The sequence below is a fragment of the Trichoplusia ni genome, chromosome 10, assembly GCF_003590095.1.
Source record: "Trichoplusia ni isolate ovarian cell line Hi5 chromosome 10, tn1, whole genome shotgun sequence".
Taxonomy (NCBI): domain Eukaryota; kingdom Metazoa; phylum Arthropoda; class Insecta; order Lepidoptera; family Noctuidae; genus Trichoplusia; species Trichoplusia ni.
In genome coordinates, this window is record NC_039487.1 from 14,030,420 (window position 1) to 14,054,844 (window position 24,425).

The following is a 24,425-nucleotide window of genomic DNA, read 5'->3' on the forward strand; positions in this document are numbered from 1 at the left end:
TTTGTAAATTCATTGTATCGACAGTGAGTGTTCCACCCTGTACTGAATCTGAAATTATTGTGTTAGGAATTGAAGCCCAGGTATATAATATAATATTCCACAACTTTCACACAGGCCATCTAGTCTCAAACTAAGCAGAGCTTGTATTATGAGTACAAGACAACTGATAAACATACTTAAAAATTTCTAAATACATACATAATATAGATAAATTACACCCAGACACAGAACAAATGATCGTGCTCATCACACAAACAATAGGGATGATGACTGGGTATAAAAAGACAAAATCTCATTAGTCCCTCAGTTAGATAATTGAAAAGTATGAGACACGTATTTTTTCCTTTTTCAGAAAAACTAGAATTGACAATGCTTTAAAGCTTAGGAGAGCTTGTGACGTAACGATAGAGTAAAATTTATACTCAACCGTGACGTCACGCGTAAGTTTCATTCACTGTAATTTGGTCAATTTATGTTTGCGGGTCAAATTAAAAAATATGTATCCATTATTATACAAAAATCTACAAGAAGGACACTGCAAAAAAAAATGTCATCGTCCCTATTGTCCTGAGTGGGAATCGAACCCACAACCTCCGGTATAGTAGTCAGGGTCACTAACCACTAGACCAACAGGCCCGTCGATCGGTATTGAACCCGGCTGTCGCAACTGATGTCTATATAGATTGTTGTGAATGGCGGGCGCGTGTATGCGTTGTTGCCGCTCTGAGCATGAAGGTATAAACATTCAGATGAAGCAGGTGAATGTTTTAGAAGAAGTTTGGATCGGTTTTTGATATGTGTCAAAGGTGTTTAGTCATATTAACGGATATGTTGTGTTTATTTGGTGTTAAAAATGCGTTTTAGGGCTCGTAAGTACCGAACCCTATAACTTTGTCCATGAAAACTAACAGGGGTTCTCAAGAAGGATTTTTTTATAACAGCTTTACTATGTAGGTACTTTAAAGATTTATGGGGCATAAACATTTAAACCAAAAAATATATATTATCCGTAAAGTCATGTTACACCATATTACCTCAAAAACGGCTAGACAAAATTTTATTTTTAGAGTTTTGAATTTTATATAATTTGTGTGTGTAAGATTGAATGATGGCCAAAAGGTTTTGGACGGTCTCGGACTTGATGAAGGTATGCAACTCGAAGGATAACTGTAGTTGCTTACATTATAAGAAAATTATTCTAAAATTAATGTATTTAAATTATTGTTATTCATACTTGATCGGATAATACTCGGCCGAAACCGCGTGACTTATCTAGTTAATCGTAGCACAATGTCGATGAACTTTCTCTCCCCGAATGCCGTACGAAATGAACTTGAGAACTGACAAACAAAATAATACCATTGAGTCATAGCGAACTGAAATAAAAATGGATGGGAATCATAAAGAATAGGAATATTAAAACTATACAGATTTGTATTTATGAGAGAGTGGAGAGAATGAGGAGTTGGATTCTGTCTCACTCTTTGAAGTAACGTTGCGTTATATTTGCTTTTGTAAAAATGTACATTTTTGCAAAGTTTTCTGGATGTACTGTTTTTTTTTTGTTACAGCAAAAATCCTACATATAAGAAACTAGTCGGGCACTCCCGATAAATACGCGTGAGTAAACCGAACCGTTACATCATTTAATCTATACTCTATACTAATATATAAAGCTGAAGAGTTTGTTTGTTTGTTTGAACGCGCTAACCTCAGAAACTACTGGTCCAAATTGAAAAATTCTTTTGAGTCGAATAGACCATTCATCGAGGAAGGCTTTAGGCTATAAACCATCACGCTGCGACTAATAGGAGCAAAGATACAATGGAAAATGTGAAAAAAACAGGGCAGATATAAATCATAACTTATATCTTCTCCCCACGGGGACGAAGTCGCGGGCACCAGCTTGTACGACATATAAGGGTTTAATACAAAAAATTACAACTGTCATTATTGAAAAAGACTTAGGTCCAAAACTAGTCGTATATTCCCTTAAATACCAAAAAAAAAATCCGCCCCACGAAAGTAACTATAATCATTTCTACAATAACTCTTACAAAGCAAAAATCTCGAGACTCTGAGTTAACTAGAACACCCATAATCCGAAACAAAACAAATTAATGTTTACCTACAAATCCTTAACAGTATCCAGGCGAGACAACGGAGCGCCAAACAATTCAGTCGCTAAGGGTCGTCACACACGGGCCGCCGGCCGCAACTACAAAACGCCGCTACAGGCATATTAACTGTAGTTTATAGGGACTTGCTGCATAAGGTTGTAGCTAGTTGTCACCACTAGCTACAAAACATTGCTCGCTCTTCTATATAAACTGCGTAAAAGTATAGGAAATATGCCAGTAGCGGCGTTTTGTGGTTGTGGCCGGTGGCCCGTGTGCGGTAGCCCTTAGTTGGCTGTCAAACACAGTTACTCATGAATCTCTAAAACAAGCTCAATTATAAACAATGGACTATCAATCATTAGAACCAATACCTTTAAGGGATTCGACTAAATCTGTTTTAGTCCGACAGACAGATTTCGAAAAATATGGGATACACGTATGTTTCTTTTTGATACAAGGAAAGCTGTTCCGGTGAACTAGTAAGTAAGTAAGTAAATCTTTATTGCATACCATAATGTTACATAGGTGGTAAATTATAACTAGGTTCACAGCTCATTATGGACCCTGTCGGGCACAGCAAAAGCAGGAGAGAGGAGGATAATGCTATTTATTAAGTAAATTTATGACATATGTATTATGATATATTTTAATGTTGTGAATTGCGTATTTGTATATAATTTCCTTTAATAAATGGTTATATTAGTTTTATAACCTAAATTACATATATATATATATATATAACTACGTACCGCCTAATGATCGATTATAAAAATTAAAAACAAAAATATATTTTTTTGCAACTTTTCCATGTTTTATCACCGTTTAGACGTTTCACGAATATTTCAATACTTACTAAAAGTTAGAGAGCCAAAATTTGCTAGTAAAAACCGTACTGGTGAGTGACGTCACATGAGATTTTAAATCATTGTATTCCCCCATAATTTGTTTATAAGATAGAAAAAATAAAATATATGTAATATTTTTTGGAAATCTGTCTTAAGGATTAAACAGGTTTTTTTTGTCAACTCATTACTAAATACATTATTACCATTTTGCTTCGCTACATCCATAATTAAGGGCTCACAATAAGATTCACTAAAAGGTATTCAAAAGCGATATTGTTGGACAACTCTGAATTACTATTACTTAAGCCACTTTAGATAACTTAAAACCAATAATTTATTCCCAATCACGAGAACCACTTTCAGCATCTTCTTTGATGTGTATTAATCCGGATTCAAGTGGCTCAGGGTCATCGACCTCATGACGCAGCTGTTCCCCAAATAGTTACCATGTACCAATACACAAACACTTGTAAATATAACGAATTCCATACATTTTGGTACAGGAAAGACGTAGTTGGAGAGAAATGTAGGAATTGGTTAAGGTAAAAAGTGGGAGAATAGGGATGATGACTGGGTATAAAAAGACAAAATCTCATTAGTCCCTCAGTTAGATAATTGAAAAGTATGAGACACGTATTTTTCCTTTTTCAGAAAAAAACTAGAATTGACAAAGATTAACTGCTTTAAAGTTTAGGAGAGGGGGCTTGTGACGTAACGATAGAGTAAAATTTATACTCAATCTTGACGTCACGCGTAAGTTTCATTCACTGTAATTTGGTCAATTTATGTTTGCGGAACTAATTAAAAAATACGTATCCATTATTATACAAAAAACTAAAAGACGGACACTGCAAAAAAAAATTGTCATCATCCCAGTCTCATTGAGTTGAAAGTTTTTATTAAAACTGAAGTATCAAGAAATACACAATTTGTATAACAATAAAGCAGCCAATTTTGAAAAATCATACAAAAAATATGACTCACAAAAGTAAAAACAATGATAGCCAATGATTTTTATTTTTGGTTTCATATCCAAAGGTTTTATTAAGGCACCAGCTGAGGAATGTTTTGTTTATCATTGTCCTATTTGTACAGAACCCCAATTTTTACTTTTTCATTAACATAGCCTGTGCAACGAAGATACTCGATTATATACATTGTAGAAGATATAATGAAATAAAAGCACTCACATAGGTAAAAATTCTGAGAACATAGCATCTCCTACGAACAATATTTTGGCTCTATCTGCCCCTGTAGATCTACCAACATATTTTAAAGTAAGAAACGAGACAACGCACAACATGGCGTAGAACATTGTCTCTCTTCCACAAAAGCGACATTCATATTATAAAGCTTGTGTGAGAGAGAGATAGAGAGAATGAGTAGTAGTATGATCCCTGGTATCTCAGCAAATCTCTTGTGGATAGCCCAAAGGAGTTTTGACATTAAACAGGAGTGAATTTAAATCTGTATTTTACGAAAACATTGCTGAAGATTCTGCATTATTATCTATACTATCTATACTAAATATATAAAGCTGAAGAGTTTGTTTGTTTGAACGCGCTAATCTCAGGAACTACAGGTTCAAATTGAAAAAATATTTCTGTCTTCAGTAGACCATTCATCGAGGAAGGTTTTAGGCTATATAACATCACGCTGCAACTAACAGGAGCGAAGATACAATGGAAAATGTGGCAAAAACGGGGAAAAATATTAATTTTCGAGGGCTTTCGTTTAAAAATTCCTAACTTATATCTTCTAACCATGCGGGCGAAGTCGCGGGCAACAGCTAGTGATATTATAAACGCATTCACGCTTTGTGTATATTTCGGTATCAAACGTTGCATCGAAGTAAATATTTATAATCATTTGTTCTTTTAAATAACAATGAGAAACATTCAATTTCATTCCTGAATGTTATCCAAACATTTTCATTTGAAGTCTGCTATAATATTTGTGGAGTAAAAATAATCAAATATTATGTCTGGAAACTGAAATATTGAAAGAAAAACAAGCGGTCAAGAAACTTGTGTCTTAGCCGTCGAAAAGACAAAGTAATTTGAAAAGATATTTTTAAGATAAATAACCTAAACTTGCTAGACATTATCCTCAACTTTTTTGCACTCAAAGTTTTGGTTGAGCTATTCTCTTTTGAGTATGAGTGAGTAATCGAACGATTGTTCAGTTTTTGACACTCACTTGTAAGAGTTTTTTACTCCTTTCGGTTCGCTCTATCTTATATCGTTGAGTTTTCCATTCCTTTTTACAGAGACCAAGGGGATGAAGCCAAAGAAATATATATAAATAATAAATAAATGCGGACAACATCACATACATTGTTCTGAACCCAAAGTAAGTTGCTAAAGCACTTGTGTTATGGAATTCAGATACAACGAAGTCACCACAAACACCCAGACCCGAGACAATGTAGAAATGTGAATTTTTACATTGACTCGACCGGGGATCAAACCCGGGAGCTCAGAGCTAGCGACACCTTGAAACCGGTGTATACGCCACTCGACCACGGAGGTCGTCAAAAGTTACATTTAACGTGCATATTCATAAACAATGTGTAGTACATTCTACACTACTTGCTTATCAAGAGTCTTCTGATCTGTACGACTACCTCTCCAACCAGGGTCGTTATTGCGAAAGAGAAGGCATATTACGTCTATACCGTCCTGCTTCTTCAATAGCAACAGTCCTACTGCAAAAGCTCATAGTAAGATCAAAGATATATAGAAGGACAAAATCCAACAACTTTATAAAAGATCGATGTGTCGAGACAACTAGAAGACGTATCAGAATCTGATTACACAAGTTTTGAGCGGTTGAAAGTGGATAGGGGGAGGAGGGGAGGGGTTGAAAGAGGATCTCCCCCACTTTTCATAAATATTCAGTACAATTCAGAATGGTTGTGAGAGACTGTGCCAAGATTATGGACTTTCAACCCCTAGTGTAAATGCGGGAATGTCAAGACCGGGTTGATTGTAGGTGGAAGGTTCCGCTAATGTAATTATGGGTTTAAATAGATATATATTTTTCATAGAGAATATTTATAGGTAAAAACTTGTAGTGTTTAGTTAAGTTTTTATCATATTGTTTCATAAATATCAATATCATTGGATGTTTGAAATATTGCAAACTAAACACCTCATTTTAATATTTCTAATTTATTGGCAAAATACTTCAAATCGATACTATTCAATTTTTCAAACAAATAAAAATCTAAGAATTTAAATATTCCATAACAATTTGACAACTATCTCTAACAAAAAACAACAGGAACAAAATACCATTGCATTCCAACCCATTAAAAAAACATGAAACGTCAAAATCATAAATCACGAACACACAGGCGTGACGTAAACAATTCGAAGTTTGAAAACGATTATCCCGCAGTTCTCACTCCGGCTGAAACCAAACAAATTCCGTTGCCGCTGAGAAATAATTAAAAAATAAACGAAGCACTTGAAAGGACGGTTTCCCGCTAAAAATAGACGTTGACAGGTGACTGTCGCTTGTCAATGTCAAATGGTATTGGGGTATTGGCTTGGGCTAAATTTACTTATGTTCGCGTAAAGATAATTGTGTCATGTAGGCATAGGTATTTTAGTCATAGATTATTTTGTTATATATTAATGATACAAAAACATACTGTGTGTGAAATTTAATTGAAATTTCTTTTAGTAAGTATTTCAAGCGTTAGGAATTGTTGGAAAAACAAAATTTTACAAAGAAATAGTTTCTTGTTTGTAGTCTTAGTCAGTTAATATTAATTTAAACTAACAGTTGAGTCACTTTTTTCATATTATTCAAACCCAAAAATTAGAAAATAAAGATGTCCTTCAAATACCTTTTCAATTATCTTAGTTTCTGTTCCTTATTCAAAATAGTTCAGCAGTTTATGATAAATCCTTAATTCTATTGTCAAAATTAAGACAGGAACTTTAAATTGCATGCCTACTAAAGACCTCAACAAACAACAAACACCTTTGTCGCTTCACAAAATGTCACCAAACAAATTTTCAGTATTGTTTCAAGATTCATCTCTACAATTTTCAGCTTCTAGGCCAAAATACTGAAAATACAGTACGAAACACACTGGCCATGCATTACGCCTGCAACGAAATATTCCCGCGCTATTTCGAAAACGTCATTGACATATCTATGTCATCTGAATGGCGGCAAACACACTGCATTATCACGTACTAGCTTTTCACCCGCGGTTTCGCCCGCGTCGAGGTCGGTTACATCGCGTTTCCCAGAGAACTCTTCAAAAGTCCGGGATAAAAACTATCCTATGTTCTTTCTCAAGGTCAACTCTATCTCTGTACCAAATTTCATTAAAATCAGTTCAGTGGTTTAGACGTGAAAGCGTAATAGAGAGACAGACAGACAGAGTTACTTTCGCATTTATGATATTAGTAGGGATTATGTAGTCGCGTTGTGGACAGAATCGCAAAGTGTGTCACCATCACAGTTTTAGACAGTTTACATGCGTTGTGATCTGTACTGGATTTAGGCCAGGCTGCAAAAAAGTATCTTGTAATACGAAGATGATGACCATTGATGGTGTTTCCTGTATGTTAGTTATTTGAAAGGGTTGTTTTAGTCGAATTTGCACTGGGGCAAGGGTCTTTCTTTATTATTTTTAAAGAAAATCTGACTTTTGGTTATGTAAGTATTTTGAAAACTCACCAAACTCTCAAGTGAGTATGAAAAATTACGGATGGTGCCTTATAAAGGTATTTAAAGCCTTTTAAAAATCCAGTATTGACGTTGGAGAGGACGTCAGGCCGGTGTTGGTAAATTATAGCACAATAAGAAATAGCAAAAGGTCGAACGTTTTGACTTTGAAAATCTTAGAAAATCAAAGGCAATCGTAGGTATTTTGAGGTATACGATATGTACCCCAAAATATTACCTAAAGATTGGGAAATTTTAGGGTTTGCCAAAACGAGTCGGTAAATGTAAGAAGACTTTGAAAAATACCAAATAATTTTATCGGGCTTTTACCAATCACCACCTGGTACCTGGAATGGTTAGGTGCTATTACCATTTAGAGCTGGTAAATGTTAGGAATTACCGTAGTTTTTTACTTTTACAGAACACAGACATATACCTATCACATTTCAAACTACAAAACTCAGAGGCATTTTAATATGTATTCTGAATCCGCCAGTGACGAAAATCGCCCTCATATTCAACATTACAAGAAAAATATCCCAAGCAAGGGCTTTCTCATTAAGTAAACAGTCCCCTAAAAATATAACCGCGCAACTTGATTCAAGGACAAACTACATTAAGATGATTTATGAAGAGATCCTATATTGTGTGGTGTATGTGACTCTCAGGGACCAATGACAGGTTTTTTTTTAAGAAAAAGAACTGATTGTTTTTTTTTGTGCGACAAAAGATCTTTCTTTCCGTGATTTTAAAATCAAGTTAAAGTATAGTCAAATTGATAAAATTGAAGTGTCTATTGCTATTTCTGTTCAGCTGCTTCTGTCCCACGGCTGGGCAGAGGCCTGTTCAAAAGAGAGTCTTCTCATATATTTGTATGGCCAGAAACGTACCTTATTTTAGTGTCCACCAACTAGCTATGCTGTTTTTATTCTACAATTATACCAAAAACACCTGTTCTTTACCGAAGTCTTATTAAAACAGTCTATGTATTCATCCAAGGTCAGTTTCCTCCGTACGAAATTTCATCGAAATCGGTCCAGCCGTTTGGGCGTATTAAAGTAACAAACATATAAACTCGCACACTTTTGCATTCAAAATATTATTATGATAGGAATATCGATCTTATCCAAATGCATATTATGAATTCTAGTTACCTAGGACTTCTTAAATAGTTGTATTCAAAATATACCATATAGAGCAAATCCTGCCTACCCCTTTCGCGAAACATAGTCGTTATGGTTATACCAAATCTACTTACTTTACCACAATCTCCGAAAACACCACACATATATATGCAAATGGTAATTGTCTACGATACGAGTATTTCATTCATATATTTTTCAATATGAATAATAAGAACATATACACAGTACGGTTATATTGTATGTCTGTGCGTAAATATTGTCTAACCTTGTGTACAAATTGACTTACAAATATATACCCTAATATGATGATATTATGGTTTAGGATAGCTGTATACCTACGTATGTATATTTAATATAATGAACGTGAAGGCTTTGTTCGAATTGATGATCTGGATTCCATTTTAACGAACTGGTTACAGAGCTCATGAGAGGGAGAAGAGGAAGAGTAGGGAAGCCTTTGCCCATCAGTGGGACATTCCAGTTAATAATAATGACAGTACTGGTTAGTAATAATGTAGGCTTTTTTGATAAATACCTGATGAATGAATTGAAAGAAGTGTTTTGTATATTATTGTATAATCATTTTTGGATGTGGTTCTGGGGAGAATTGTTATTTTTAATGTCAACCTATCAATACAAATTCACGCTAAGGAAAAATACGAGTGAAACTGAACGGCTTAGCTAGTGTAATAGAAAAAGTTTTGGAATATCTTTGACAGTAACAACAAGAAAACTAAATCATTTTGCATTTTTTTTTAAACAAAAACATATTTTTTGATAATTTATAAATAATAGTTGTCCTATTAAAAAGGGGTTTATTTTATTTGATTAATGTTCGTATAAGCTCATATATCAAGGACACAGCGTTTTATCAGTAGGTACACTAAATAATGATGGTTAACAAAAAGCAATTATGATGTATTCTAAAATAAAAGCACAAATGATTAAGCTAAAACTGTTTTATCGCTATTATAAGAGAAATATATATTCCTTAGTTTTCTATAATTCCCCATAATCTTAATTTCAAAACCTACGCCTATCTTACCCAACCTTATCCAATGCCAAGGCATAGACGAACAAATCAAAATGGACAGAACAGTCAAAAAATCTTGATAGACACACAATCAGCTGAAAATCCTATAGAAAAGTCATTGAAAATCCATAATAAACGTAAATTCAGTAACCATTACCTTACCTATTAGTACACAAGTCACAGTAATCAAAACAAATCCAGCGATGTATTCGAAATCATCACTTTCTTCGCTTCATCACAAACACACTTAGTAAGCACAATTTTTCACACTAAATACAGTGAAACAAACAATTTTCCTCAACACGTCACTTTCCTCCAGCATTATACGCGAAAACACTTGAAAAATAAACGGAAATTATCCTTTTTTTTGTATTTTTTCTCGATTTTTGTGATATTTTTCGGGAATAGGGAATTTATTTATAAATATTTGAGCAGTGCCCGGAGCGCGCTCGCGGACGCCTACCTCGGTATTCGAATTTAGGTTAGATTCGTTGGGTTATGGCGCCACGCACACATGCGCAGTAGTGTACGTACAACGGCAAAGAGTAAGTCATCAGAGGTGATAGTTGTTGGAGGGTAGATAATGGCGTATGTTGTGGGGGAATGCCTGTGCTTTAAGCTTTCAGATAAATTAATAGGTTTAAAAATTCTAAAGACACACGTTTTTAAATGCCACTCGATTTAAATTTTATCAAAATCGGTACAGCCTTTTTAATAGTTGTAATTTGCTTTGTCACTGGGTTTGAATCTACCCTGAAAATTTCAGCCCTCTAGTTTATCGGGAAATATCTCAAAATTGAGTTGCAAAAATCCAAACGGAACGACCAACAACCTAGAAAGTGAGTGTATAAAAACATGGGAAAATATTGTTATGTGGAAGCCTAGAGACTATTTTGAAGTGGGATCTTCTTGTTCAATCACTACAGCTTTGGGAACTACAAAAAACTCTTAAGACCACGTGCTTTAAAGGTTTATGGTCAGCAGTACTTATCAATTTTGCCTGTTATCATAATTAATGCGCTAGCGATGGTCAAATAAACTAAGGGTGGAATAGTATAGTGTTTTTTTTTTCTATCCGGAAAACTGTTTTCTTTATTACTGTGCTTTGAAACTATCCTTAAATTCATATCAAATATTGATAACAAAATCTTCACATTCACTTTAACCCAAACACACCCGTAAACGTACATATTTTACCTATTCTCCCATCTACATAATTGTTTCAATCTTTGTGTTTGTACACACACAGCTTCAGATCTTCTGGCAGACTCAGCGGCGTTTACGTAGATCGCAGCTCTCTGCTATTACTGAAAATACTCGCCATCACTCCGACACTGTAGACTTACGTGGCTACTACTAAGGTGTTATAACTCACTTTCGAGTGATACATTTGTGAGTTACCGACTGGAATGTTTTTTTTGGTTTTAGTGAGTTAGTGAACTGATGCAAATATTACTTTAATGTTTTTTTTGTTTTTTTAACGGCTCCCGCAATAAGGAAATTAAATTCCTTATGTCGCGGGGGGTTTACAAACGTACAACTTACATGCACAAAGACACCATGTGGGATAATTTAATGACAGTTGGGTCTATGCAGAGGGTATTCCCTTGTTAGCTAAATAGAACTTTAATTCGGCAAGAATTATTGTAAAACGCAAATATGGAAAAAGAAAAGGCTTATTTCGAAAATGCTGTTATTTTTTTGCCCATCTTAGTAGAGAAATTAGTAATTTCGAACAACAACTTCCTGTTAATTAGAAATTTCGAATAATAGACGCAATGGCGATAGATTCATAAAATTTACACTATTACAAGGTTAAATAAAAAACCTAACGTATATATCAAACAATACTCACACTCAAAACTCACGTCTAAAAAAGCGAGTATCCTTCGAGTTCCAATAGTACCAGCACGACTGACGTCAAATAATGATTCAGTGACCACGTGAAACTGACGGATGGGGGCACAACACATAGCTCTGTATCATCAAGCTTTTTAATAATACGTACACAGCAGGCATGTAACTGTTAACACGCTAAGAGAACTGCTGTAACAGTTGATCATTATTCATAGTTGAATAGATTAAACTTCTGTAATCTAAATACCGTGGCCAGAAATCGCAAAGAATAGAGAGGTTTAGAAGAGAAGGGTAGAGGCCTTTGCCCAGCAGTGGGATGTAAAACAGGCTATATAAAATTAAATACGAATTAGTCATTACAATAGTCATTACAAAGAATTGTTAAAAGATAAAGTAATTTTGTATTTATTTAAAGCCTGTGTAAGATCCATTGCTGGGTAAAATTTTCATTGATGATTCCAGAGCTCTCCGTTGTTGAGTCCGAAGGTGGTATAATCAGACATGCAGGGTGTACGTGGCCAGGAACCGCGAATATGCTAAATAAATAGACTTAATGAAAACCTTGTTCCAATTAGACTTGGGGCACTCTCGCACTTCTTAAAAATTGCGGGAGTTCTGAAAGAGACGCCGCTGAACAACGTATAGAGTGTTATCTCTCTTCCATAAGAGATACATAAATGGGCGATTTGTTTAAAAAGGACATCCGAGACCTTTTTTATAGTAACTATCGTGATAATGATTCATTATTATACGATGCAACGGCTTACTCACGCATATTTATCGGGAGTGTGCGACTAGTTTCGGATCCAACCGGAGTCTTTAATCATGAGCTGACGCGGCCGTTGATCCGTTTTCAACCAAAAAATACTAACTTTTCATATTTTTTGGAAAGTGTTGATAAGTTTATTTTTGTACTCCATAACGTATCTCTACAATTCCAAATAATTCGTTATACCAATCACGCTTTATAAGAATCAACATTAAAATGAAGTTAACAACTCCATTCAGCCCTCTTTGAACGCGGCTGCCTCGCAGTAGGGGGCTGCAATTTAATGCAATTCAGACATATTATCATTTGCTTTCATTTCTATAATCATTGCCATTATCATTAGGGAGACGCATTCAATTGTATGGTCGTGAAACTTCAATGTTTATGTGTAGCACTTGAGTTTGAATTCTGCCTGCGAGGCTCGTGATTGTTAGGGCAAGAATATTTAAATATGTACATCATAATAATATTATTATATTGAATCCTGTGTTATAATATCCTGTATGAAAGAAATAGGGTTTTTTTTGGGAGAATATCAAGTTAATCTATTTACCGGGCTTTTTTATTTGAAGTAGGCGTAGCTTTTTTGTTCTTAAAAATATTATTGTCGACAAAGGCAAAAAAGATAAGATGGCAAGCAAGTTATTATCATCTAAAACAATAGCAGGCACGTTCCTGTTTATATTATTATAAACAAACCATTAAACTCGAAAGCTGAAGATTATTAATAAAATTCAATCTGGAACATTAAAAATGTTTACCTATAGGTAAAATATCGCGATGACTCAGAGGTTTATAGCCCAGTTTTTACACAATTATACACCACGTTCAACTCTAACTCTAGGTATCCAAAGAATACACTGCACGGATAGCCGAGTGGTTGAGGTCACCACGCCAAACCCGCTGAGAACGACGTGTCGCGGGTTCAAATCAAGAGAAGTTTCGGGTTTAATTTTAGGTATGCGAAATAATCAAACGAAATATTTTTTGTATGGATACAAAATTACTGAATTTTTGCCAAACTGTTAGTGATGTATTGTGCTAAAGAAATAGGCAGCTTACTTTTCTTAGCACGTCTGGCTAGTCATTTATATGCCCTTCACGAGTCGGACAGATTTTTCCCACATTTTTATACCTACACTTTTTTTATCAAGAAACATGAAAAAATGGAATAAATATAAAAAAATCAATGCAGGACAATTTTTAAAAACTTCAGAAACATGATTAAAGAAACAATAAAGTCGCCATGTTTACATTCAAAGGTATTTATAATTCAAAATTTATGTTGCGGTCAAGCGTTTCAGATTTACATCTTACGTCACTGCTGATCCATTAAATTTAACGTCGTGAACATAATTTTAGTTATGGATGTATTAATGATCCCGTATGGCTACAATTAGCACTTGTATTGATTAAAAACAGATTCGACTCTTTTTTATTTGGTCTGAATGTTTTTACTTATAGTGCTGTTAATTAAATAGTGTATTTTTTAGAGAACGTATCAACATGTTTTTAACCACAAAATATATTACACAAGCGGCTGTAAATAAAAACTAATGGGACCAAATTAAGTTCGTCAAAATCGGTTTATCCAGCGCAAAGCTCATTTTAAAAACCTTATATAAAATACGGGAGCTTGAGAACTTTCTAATTTAAGAGATCTTTGCCTCTTTGGTTTAAAGATTGAAAGTAACGCTGTTAACTATTTAACAATGTTAACATGTGTAATATAGGTATTATATTCCTGTTCTTTATTGTAAATCCACAATTTAAGATAAGATGGTAATACAATTAAGATGAAAGCCATCGTGGACCCTGATTGAATATAGCAATAAGAACAACATTTTAATATCCTTTAACTGAGAATTGTTCACTTCAAATACAGGGAATGTCATTCTTTCATTTATCCCGAACATTAAAGTTTAGGATTGACATTAATATCAACAAATTCAAAGTAAGGTCATTCGAGATGGGCTGCTACTAGCACTTTTTGGACATCAAATGATAAGACAGTAATTTATATCGTTGTGGAAAAACGAAAATATTTGCATTTATAACGAAACTTTACCATAGCACTTGTAGCGCCATCTAGTAGAAGTATAAAAAACTACGTCATAAGCAAGTTAGTCACTCTGGGTGCATGTCGGAGGAGTGCTTATGTTATATCAGGGAGAGCTAACAGATGTCGCTAAATGCTTAATATAGCGTGTTATTTTGAATTGGATTTGGTATATCTAAAGCATACATAAATAATAATCACAAATTTATTAATTTTAGGAATTTATTGAAATTAATCAAACCAAAATTAGAATCCCAAAAGTACCTATCTACCTAAATAGAATCTGACGAAAATCATAAAAATACTGCCAAAAACTTTTCAACTTTTCCTAAAAATTATATCTCCTCGTAAAAAACCTCTAACTTTCAAAAACTTATAAAAGAGTTAAAAAATATGAACTACATTAATTAAAACTTTTTCCATTAAAATCTATAGACATAAGCTAGTCGTGTGACCGCGCTCCGGTCAACCGTGCCGGACTCGCACTTGACCGGTTTCCCACTGAAGTTATTTTATCTTTACGGTCCGTTTCACCGGCTGAATGCTTTGAAAAACTTCTTTTGTAATAGCTTGAGGAGTTTGTTTGAAAGTAGATGTTTGCTCTTCTGAGTTACAAGCGAGTAAAGTCTTAGTCACTTTAATCACTATTTATTTATGTTTTTCATCTCTAGGTATCTGTATATTTTAAGTATCACATGAAAGCCTCTCTTTTTATTTATGATGAAAACTATACATTACACCTATCTATTGTTCTTATTAAGGTATTGTATTAATAAGCTATTCAGCAGCTTCTTATAAAACTAGCTAAGCGCGATGGATATCACATGTCATGTTCGTTTGTTTCCAACGCCACCGCCTAGATGGCGCTACTGTACGTACAATCCACATTTTATTACAAACTCCTTGCTTGAAAATGCATTGCTAGCTGACCCATGCAGGTTATTGATCTTATCAGCAAGGCCAGTTATGATTAGTCTGTCAAACGTTGGCTAAAAGGTAAAGAGGATAAAGCTCATTTTTTAACCTAGTTTGAATTACCTAGGTCTATTACGCCATTTTTAGGTAGGTAATTAAAAATTGTATATATTATTAGTATGTATTTTTGTTTGCGTGCCTTTGTATTTAAAGGCACATCATGATTCATTTCCTTATTTAAACATTTTTTTCAAACAAGACTGAAATTATCTGAAATCTTTTTCAGTCTTGTTTCAACAATTTCAAGTACGTCCACAACACACTTAAACCTCTCACATTAAATTAAATTAAATTAAATTGTGCAAGAAAACCTAAAAACGACAAAAAAAACCTAAAAATGTAGTTTTCGGTGTAAAAATCATTTTAAAACAAGCGCACGTATTTAAACGTGTGTGTGTGTGTATATTTGTTACTTCTGCCCAAACGGCTGAACCGTTTTCGATGAAATCTGATATGGACGCCAACATCTTAGACTAAGACAAGGGCTACTTCTATCCGACTTCGTTAAACAGGCCTGATTATGTCCCGTTTACAACATATATTTTATATCATACGCTTTAACCATTAAAACATTAATTCAGGAGAACCCGCGAGCAACAGCTAGTAACAAAATATTAACTGGATCGATACCTTTTTCCCGTCGTACCTATCTACCAAGACTTGAAGCTAAAACTTTTGAACAGTTCTTGTTAAACTTTTTATCGTATACAGCCTTAGAAGTACGGGCCTGCCTATTGAAAGTTTGTGTCTTCAACCAGACCGCAAAAAAGATAAGCTACGTCAATTTTTTATTTGATTCTTAGTAGAAGCGTCAAATTATGTCTTGTATCTCCGCTAAAAATATATATTACTAGCTGTTGCCCGCGACTTCGTCCCCGTGGGTAGAAGATATCAGTTATGATTTATACCTGCCTTGTTTTTTTTCACATTTTACATTGTATCTTCGCTCCTATTAGTCGCAGCGTGATGGTTTATAGCCTAAAGCCTTCCTCGATGAATGGTCTATTCAACACAAAAATAATTTTTCAATTTGGACCAGTAGTTCCTGAGATGAGCGCGTTCAAACAAACAAACTAACTAACTCTTCAGCTTTATATATTAGTATAGATATGTAGATTACTAAAATTTAAGTTGTTGCCACGGGAATATAAAATCGGCTTAAAAACTATCATTTTTGTTAATCCAGGTTATATCTGTACCAAATTTCGTCTAAATCTGTTCAGCGGTTTTTGCGTGAAAGACAGAGTAACATCTTATCATAGATCTGTTGTGACTCTACACACTTTACAAACTTTTACGTTTATTAAATTTTAATAATATTAGTAGGATTATTAAATTGAATAATAAATTAATTTATAACGTCACGTTTAAAGAATAAAACATCTTCTTCTATCCTTTCCGAGTAAGATAAAGCAGCAGGAAACCATGCCCTTTAGGGGAGCCTGTTCCCTTACTCTAATAATTTTCAATTAACTATACTTATTTCAATTAAAGGATATTAATTGAAACAAATGTGTTACACAATCAGTGCCCGCTTTCATTTTCCGTCCGTGGAATTAACTTTTTTTTAATCTTAATTGAGATAAAATTTTATTAGGTTTTTCCGTGCAATTATTGTCTAAGCGGCTGGCAACACAAGCTATTGTTATTAAATAAATTACGTCGAATTATGCATAGGTCAACTGAACCTTGAATCTAAAATCTAAGGCTCTATCTCTCTTGGAATAATATTACTTTAAGACTGTCGTAGACCCCTGATCTTTTAGTAGCGGCTTGCTCCTACAATAACAGTTCTATGATCTTATGATCCAGTAAATTTTCTATTCAACTAAATCCATATATAGCTACGTAATTGGTGATCTATCATTTCAAAAGGTCTTTGATTCATACCATATTCATTGAACTGAGTCTCAGTACGAATGATGATATTTTTACTGTCAAAGCTTAGAGTCATGAGACCACTAACTACCTAATTTTTTACCAGTTTAAGCTGTTTGGGAGAGTATCTTATTCTTCAAGTAGTAGGTTTAGGATAAGAATCTATTCTAGTTTATTCTAAAAATGCTATGACGTCATCATGTAGGCGCTCTTTCTTGTGGTAAATTGTTTATTGTGTTATTTTTATATCACGGTATCAGTGTCCAAGGAAAAGACAGCTTTTAATGTTCAAGGACATACCAAAAAAACAAATAAAAAATATAACGGAAGACAAAGAAGGTCTCACACGTAGGGCACTTAAAGGAATAATTCATAATGACGAAGGTCCCCGCACTCAGAGCTCCTTGCTTTGCTGTGACCTAAAACATTCCCGGCATTGCAGCTTATGGCTTAAAATCAGCTGCAATGCGCAACATTCAAACTAGCACAAGAACCACAAGGTGAAATACCTACCACACAAGTCATCGACCCTGTATTATACGCCTTAAGCCACAACTAAACTCGTTTTATATCTGTCAAACAGATATCGCCATTTTCATCTCGATTCGATTTCGACAATGAACCAAAATTTATTAGGACCCCTAACAGCCCCATTACACGTGTCGCGACAAAAAATATACACACCCAACATCCTCCCTAAATCAACAATCATTATTTTGCAATTTTACGACTCAAATGAAGCAATAGAATCGATGAAAAGACAATTTAGAATCGAATTAACACGCAGAAATGTCACATTTGGCGCGTAAACGTCAAACGTCAAGCGGCCATCTTGCGCGAGCTTATTGGCGCGCTCGGTAGGGTTGTCGGAGCGAGGAACAGCGAGACATATGCCTGTCTCGCTCACACTCCGTTACATAATACGGAAATGGGTGAGCAGTGTTAAGTTTTGTGGCGAGTTCCGCATGCGGCCGCTGTCGGGGGGTAGTTATTGATTTTTCGAGGAGTTTGCGGCAGTCGCCTAACACGCCGGTCCCCAGCGCGAAAAACACATCCGAATCGCGCTCGCGTTTTTTCCAAATAACACAATTATTTATCTTAAATTCAAAATATAAAGTTAAATATAAAGATTTTCGTAACATTCGTTCTGTAATCAGTTATTTCTGTGGAGATTTTTGTGCTGGAAAACTCATTTCGTAAGTGTTGAAGGATCAATTGTCACTATTTTATTTCAAGGCACCATTTTAATCACGTTTTGTGTGTCACTGGGGGCTTTTTATTGTATTTTCTGTGTTTTTATTTGATTTAATTTGCTATTTTAGTGTGACTAGAGCACGTTGTAACGTTAATTGCAATCAGCTGTTGGGCAAAGTTGCATTCAATTAAACGTCAAACGGGAAAATTGTTGCTTTCTTCAGTATTTTCACTAAAAGTAATTTAAAATACAAATTATCGAAAAATCACTTACCAATTTATCCAATGCAAAATTGGGCTTCAGCAATCTCGTACGAACCATGGCGTGGTGCACGTTCATTTTGATTTTTTATTTTATTTATTTATTTTATTTAAATCTAATGGCACGTTCAAATCACTCGCACGTCAGTCGTCCACTGATTAAATCTCAATGATGCATATACATTGCTGGGTGTGTAGCATGCTCGATAATCTCCAACGAATCGATAGCACAATGTATAGTGTGAGATCTTGTGAGGCGGAGATGCCTTCTATGACGTCAGAGATCGTTAGTGTCACCATGATGACGTCACTCGTCCTTGTTCACATCCCCCGGGACGACTGGGGTCTAAACTCATTAATTTGAATACGGGATTAATTTATTATATTGGAATATTAATGTCCTCTGTTCACGATGTCAAGAATAAAAAGCTTATGTCTTATCCTTATTCGATTAGGAAAGATCCAATTGATTATATCAGCCTGAAAGAGTGTGGCAAGCCAAGCTACAACTTATGTTTTTCTAAATTTAAAACTTCCTAGGCAGCACAAAAGGAAACCGGTGCCAAGAAATTCATTCGTAAAAAAAAACACGAAAAAGGATTTAATTTAAAACTTTCCTATTTCGAATTCAACGAAATTCATGGAACAGTTTATCTGTTTTATAGACTTCCAATATGCCTTTTATATTGATGGGCAAATAAAACTATTTGTCTAATGCAGTAAAAACCACTGCATAGCTGTAATGGTGACTGCAATGCAACTCAATTCTAAATATATTGATTTAATCGAATACTTAACAAGTGTGTTCTTTCTAAATGCTAGATGAGTAGGTACCTAGCCTTAGAAATACGTAATAATAAGAAACTAAAGCCTTTTTTTATTATGATTATTTTTTCAAAATTATATTTTTAACGGTTCACGCTACAGTATTTTTTTGTAATTTTGTAATCATAATATAGATATTTAAAACATAAATAACAAATAAAACCTTGTCAATGTTTAACTTTGTAACCAAATAAGGCGGGTTTAGAAAAATAGGTAAACAGTATCTTTATAAAAAAACCGTCATCATAGCCAGAAGGATATCTAGAAGATATTATAATAGGTTTTTAGGCCTGATTTTTCAATCGTCAGATAACTTTTAGTGAGGAATAAATATGGCCGTTTGACATATTTCTATACAAAAGCTGTCAAAACGTCAAACGTATTCGTCGAACAAAAGTTATCCGGCGATTGAAAAATTATCCCTTAATCATATAAAATTTACTGACGGACTGAGGCACCACGTAACTATATTTTTGACATTCCCGTGACTTAGGTGTTTAATTAAGAGTATTATAACTATATAATTATCTTATATAGTCCAGTATAGACCCAAACTAAATACGGCTCACATAAAAACGTGGCTTCCCATTGATAAAGTAATTTCCAAATAGCGTTCTTTAGATCCTGAGGTACCCCTACAACACCACCACCTCAAAAGCTACACCTCTTTATAATATTTAAATAACATAATGCTTCTTTATGTGTATGTCATTGAGCTCCTAAAAGGCTGAACCGATTTGTAAAATTTTTATATGCGTTTGGGCGGCACCTTGCATGGTTTACATTAAAATAACAGCCCCTCTCAATATGCTTCGCCAAATCAGCTAGTATTAATAAAGATTTTTAATCATTTAAAACCTAAAGACATGTACTTTAAATAGGTATCTCAAGGGTAATTAATATGACCGTCTTCAAAACAGTTTTCTTATCTCTGAAGTTCAAACCTTTTAAACCGATTCAGTGAGCGGTTAATTGTTCAATGAACTGATAGATACATGCACCGTTAACCAGGACCATTAGCTGTGGAAGACCTTGATTTTCAACCCAAAGGTTAGAAAAAAGATAGAAAATATTCTTAGTCTGTAGAAGCATTCGAGATAAAGTTATTTTCAATTTATCCTGTGTTGAAGAAGCCTATTGAAGTGTTAAGCTGTTGGTATATCTTACACACATTTTCTCAGAGCTACTTACACCAAAAAGATCATACTCCGACACATAGTATGGTGTCATTGTGCATGTGACTTGAATGTTTGTGAAATGACCTGCAATACAAAGATTTAATTCCTCAGTGCAGGAGTGATCGTATATAATATGTATCTGTCTTTTGAGAGCTTGTGAGTGGGCCTGTTTACCGTAGCTTTATAAATGAAAAACCTGCCATGTTCCAAAATTATCCATGCCATGCCATGTCATGCATATGCCATGTTCCAATAGCTACATTATTTGGAGTTGTGATCGAAACTGATTGGTAAACCAGATCGTATCTGTTCTGATTCGACCCTTAGTCTTTCGTTAAAACTAATAGTTACATTCTGATATATCAATACACACATCATCTACAGCCTTTGTCCTCACGCTGCTGGGCATAGGCCTAGTCTATCTCGTGCCAATTTATACACACACATCAATTTACTACAATACCGACTTCTTTTTAAGAGCTCACATACACACATACTTTTCTCTAACCAAACCTTATCAGGCTGACTTTATGATACTCAAAAACACATTTGACGCATCTCAACTTTCCAGACTTGGTACAAACATTGGTCGCTTACACAAACATTTGCTCCAGCACTTAGTTTCACTATCTAAGTGGTAATGTAACTTTATCCTTTTTAGATAAAACTTAAGTTACCTTTTTCGGAAGGCTATTTACTGAATCCCTTGAATGTAAACCATTTTTGGTATAATCCTTCTTACTTATAATGTTAATAATTGCCAGATAGATTTAAGTAAACAATAATTTACGAGAGAAAACTCTCGGTAGGAAAGTGACACTTTTTACCTTGATTTTTTCCAAAAGTATACTTACGAATAAAAATGAGTATAATTGTTTCTAATTCCTAATAGGCAAGATGTATCAAGTAAAATACAATATTTAGTTTAACACGGTAACTAGAAGACGATTTAAACATATTATTATCTTGACAGAAAAAGAAAACATATTTCTTTTTGTTCTACTTATGTTACTTTCCTGTTAAAGTAATTTACGAAAATGAATTAAATAAGACGTCTTTCCTAGCTACAAAATAAAATATTATTCCTCTTAGTGTTAAGATATTGAATGTCTGCCTTTTTGTCGTTGTATTTTGTGGATTATCTCAGGAACTCCTAAACTGTTTTTTTAATTCTTTTTTTAATCAACATTATTTTCAAGTTTTTATAATAACTATCGTGAGACTGATTCATTATTAAATTAAATTCAGTTCGACTCGCGATCCCCCCGCGTCTGCTCATGATTAAGGACTCCGGTTGGATCCGAAACTAGTCGGGCTACCCCGATAAATACGGAGTAAACCGTTACATCATTTAATTATTTTCAAGTACCATATCTCGAAAAGTCAGCTAGTAATATCGTAATTTGTCAAATGAAATTCAACACATAGGACCGAAACAGACTTAGGTTCAAAACGTAAAACCAAAGAACTATTTTTATAACTTGCGTGTCTAACTAAGAATGTGTTTCGGGAAATTCTGATAGCCTAAGTCATATAGCTTGTTTAATAGGCATATTTTCACGAAGTTTTTGGACTTTTCGAGGAAGGTTAATGGTTAATGGATATTATGAGGTTATTTTGTAAAATGATGTGGAAACATATTCTAACAGTGTTTCTTGGTTACACTCAAGTACTTTTTAACAAAAAGCAATAAGTAATATCGTCAAATTAAGATCATTAAACTGCAAAATCATAACTATAAATTTTCAATTCGTGTTTGATTTCGGATAAACGTTAAACATACAAAAGGTATTTAATGTATGTTTCTTAATTTTAATAATCTTAAGACCTTGTTTAGCGGCTCTTTTCTATATCTATATACTTATACTAATATATAAAGCGGAAGAGTTTGTTTGTTTGTTTGTTTGAACGCGCTAATCTCAAGAACTACTGATTCGAATTGAAAAACTATTTTTGTGTTGAATAGACCTTTTATCAAGGAAGGCTATAGGCTATATAACATCACGCTGCGACTAATAGGAGCGAAGATACAATCGATCACGTGGACGAAGTCGCGGGCAACAGCTGGTCTTAATATATAATTTACTCATTTAATTTTTATATACCCATAAGCCTTTTAACTATTCGTTTTAGTCAAGATTTTCACGAACTTCAGTGTATTTCACGACTACAGTCGAGCGTATTCTAATGTGTATTTAATCCTCAATCGGATAAAGTGGAAAATTACATAATAAGTGTTTGTAGTCTGAAGGTAAAATCAAAGGCTAACTTTGGCTTGTTTAATGTTGGTATATATTGATCCAGTAAGTTTTGTAAAAACATACAAGGATCATGGCCTTGCAAAGCCTAGTAAAGTAATTGAACGAATTATTATTTCTGGTTGAAAATCTATAATTAACATCTAGGCGTCTTTTAAAAGGGAAGATAATTTTCCTAACTGGAACGTCATGTTTCAAAGTTATTGCTTCTAAGAGATATCTCGGTTATCGTTGCTGATTTTGTTCGAGATTTTGAAGATAATTTGAATGAACTTGTGGCGATTCTTAAATGTTTCCTTGTTATCCTCACTGAAATGGATAACTTCATGATATATTTAGTGTCGGAGGTTAAAATTACCTTTTTTTTAACCACTCACATTGATTCGGATACTTCCAGAAAGCTGTAGTACGCCTTAGCTTTCTATATGCTCTACTTTGATTTAATTTTGTAATTTTGATAAGAATCAAAAGAATCATTTTAAAAATTTACCTCATATCAAAATTTTACCAAGACTTCTAACAACTTTCTAAGTGCTGCTACAAAACAACATTCACTAACAATGACAATAAGAATAAAAAAAGATCTAGATAAAAAATTAAGACGCGAAATATATTTCCACAAGTCGATCACTCGTAGAGCCACATAACCTACATATTTTAACATTATTATCTTATCCCTAAGTCACTAATTCGATGTCCAACCCAATTTTATCATTTATCCTTCAACCGAAACCCCTGTGTAAACTTTAACGATAATTATACTTTACAGTTTAATGTATACCTCAAGGTTCGCTAAAACCGTTTCAGAGTTAAATGACCTTGAACTTCGTGAAGGTCGGTCATTTCAGGAAATTATAGCTACCTGGTGATTCTAGAATACCATTGAGGTACTTCTTTTTAAACGACTCCCGCATTTAAATCCTTGTCGGCACGGCTTCACACGCGTTCAAGTCACATGCACAAAGACACTTAGACTCAGAACAAGTGTTCGTGGATCACACAAACCCTTGTCCTACGCGGGGATCGACCTCGTGACACGTCGCGTAAAGTGGATTTAGCGTGGTTACCTTAACTCTCGGCTAACCAGCATTTATTTTGGTTAATATTCATTATCTTATCGTAATCATTATTTATATTATTCCAAAGCATAGCTGTTGTTTTTTCAGCTCCCTCTATTTTTGGGTTTCATACAAAAAAGCCTAAACGGGTTCTAATAAGCTGTATAGCCTCATCATTATGATTTAATCATATTTCATAATCATATACAATATTATTGCCATGCTGAGGGGCAATGTTAATTCTTTGAGGCTTGAATTTCTGATGTATTATTTCAATTCAA

General features: G+C 34.2%; 1 protein-coding gene across 1 annotated transcript in view; it reads right to left on the minus strand.

The window, feature by feature from the left end:
* LOC113498006 (muscle calcium channel subunit alpha-1-like) overlaps positions 1-10,511 on the minus strand; it is a 49,871-nt gene extending 39,360 nt beyond the window's left edge. Inside the window, exon 1 of the mRNA XM_026877870.1 lies at positions 9,995-10,511. The gene's annotated coding sequence lies outside the window, so the exon portion shown is untranslated. The remainder of the gene's footprint in view (positions 1-9,994) is intronic.
* Positions 10,512-24,425: the final 13,914 nt, after the last annotated feature.